This window comes from Microcaecilia unicolor, chromosome 5 (assembly GCF_901765095.1).
Source record: "Microcaecilia unicolor chromosome 5, aMicUni1.1, whole genome shotgun sequence".
Taxonomy (NCBI): domain Eukaryota; kingdom Metazoa; phylum Chordata; class Amphibia; order Gymnophiona; family Siphonopidae; genus Microcaecilia; species Microcaecilia unicolor.
The window spans coordinates 348,217,614-348,219,446 of record NC_044035.1 but is presented as its reverse complement, the minus strand read 5'-3'; the positions used below and the strand labels follow the sequence as shown (position 1 = coordinate 348,219,446).

The window sequence follows — 1,833 nt, the reverse complement described above, 5'->3', positions numbered from 1 at the left end:
TGGTCATCTGGTCAGTTCGGGCACCTTTTTGTGACTTGGTCGTAAGAAAAACACAACCAGGTAAAGTCATCCAAGTGTTCGTCAGGGACATCCTTGTTTCTTTTGATTATGAGTCGGGACATCCTGGTGTTAGGCACGCCCAAGTCCCCTTCGCTTCAACTCCGACATGCCCCTTTGAACTTTGACCATGCCTGAAACGGAAAGCTGTTGGGGACGTCTAAAATCGGCTTTTGATTATACCGATTTGGACGACCCTGTGAGAAGGACGTCCATCTTCCGATTTGTGTCGAAAGATGGGCATCCTTCTGTGTCGAAAGATGGGCGTCCTTCTCTTTCGAAAATATGCCCGATAGGCGCCTGCAGGTTCACTGGGTCTATGGCTGCAGTGAGTTAATGTTAGGCACTTTGATATCACATTACACTAATATTCAAGTTTTAATAATGTTTGAAATACCGACCATCAAATATTTATTTCTAGGCGGTTTACAATATTCTAATAAAGGAAATGTATGAATATACAATAAGTTCAACAAGGAAGAAAGAAACTGTAGCAAACATTAAAACAGTAGCTGTAGGAACTGAGGTATCCACCATCGAACGCAAGGCAATAGGCTATGAAAAATAAATACCCTGAAATAATGTATTCTATAAGGGAACCTGGGCTCTCTAGTGTCCTTATTGAATAGAGCTCCTATTGTGTAGCCTTGGGGTCATCTAACTGGAGGTCTCTCCAGTTACAGAATATCTCTCATAGTGGTTTAGTGTAACTAAACTCTGGAATTCGTTGCAGAGAATGTGGCAAAGGCGGTTAGCTTAGCAGGGTTTAAAAAGGGTCTGCACGGCTTCCTAAAGGAAAAGTCCATAGACCATTATTAAATTGGACTTGTGGAAAATCCACTGTTATTTCTGGGATAAGCAGCATAAAATGTATTGAACTTTTTCAGGACCTTGCCAGGTACCTGTGACCTGGATCGGCCACTGTTGGAAACAGGATGCTAGGCTTGATGGACCTTTGGTCTGTCCCAGTGTGGCAATACTTATGTACTTTTGAGGATTTTCAGCCTGCCACTATCTGTGCAGTGGCTGAAAATACACAGACCATTAACTTATACATGAACCAAGCGCTGGTCATACTGAAAATTGGCCCATGCCTCCATAATGTCAATGTAGAAAATACATAGGGCCTTAATTATTAAAGCATGGTAAGATTTTGTAGTTACTGTGGGCCAAACTTAAGATACAGTATCTGCAAAGCCTGTGCGTTAACTGCTGGGATTCTCTCAATATTTGCCATTCAGTTAACACAGAGGATAGTTCTTGACTGCATTAACCAAATGGCTGAATGGCAGATATCAGGATGCAGCTGCTGCTGTAACTTCCCTTGTGTTACCTGTAAAGCATTCTCTATCCCATTCACATCATCTGCACTAACTGTTAGCAAAGACCCCCTCTCTCCCCAGGGCTATACTGAGCTACAGTTGTACAACTGCACAACTGCCTCCCCTGCCCTCCCCAACACCAGTGAGAGGACACAATGGACTGGGACAATTTTTGCAGCGCTCCATGTTTGCGCCCTGTCTGGCCGCACTGCTCTTACAGCCTGGGAACAGCACTGCGAACCATTAGCAAGTGTTAATTGCCATATTAACAGATAACACAGTTTGATAAATGGTCCCCCCCACATCACATCCTTGTTCAGAAATGAAGATGAATAGTGGAACTTTGCCTATGTTTGTCGGTGAGTAGGAGGACTTGCAGAATTCTCCAAAGCCTCACCCTATGCTTGGAATAAACTCCCTGAGCCCATACGCCAGGCCCCCTCCCCCCCCCCTG

The 1,833-nt window shown here is 44.2% G+C and overlaps 1 long non-coding RNA gene across 1 annotated transcript in view; it reads left to right on the top strand.

Annotated features, from left to right (window-relative positions):
• The first annotated feature begins 771 nt into the window (after nt 1-771).
• The window catches only part of LOC115470148, a 9,011-nt gene continuing 7,949 nt past the window's right edge, over nt 772-1,833 (top strand). Inside the window, exon 1 of the long non-coding RNA XR_003942131.1 lies at nt 772-783. This is a non-coding gene — a long non-coding RNA (uncharacterized LOC115470148). The remainder of the gene's footprint in view (nt 784-1,833) is intronic.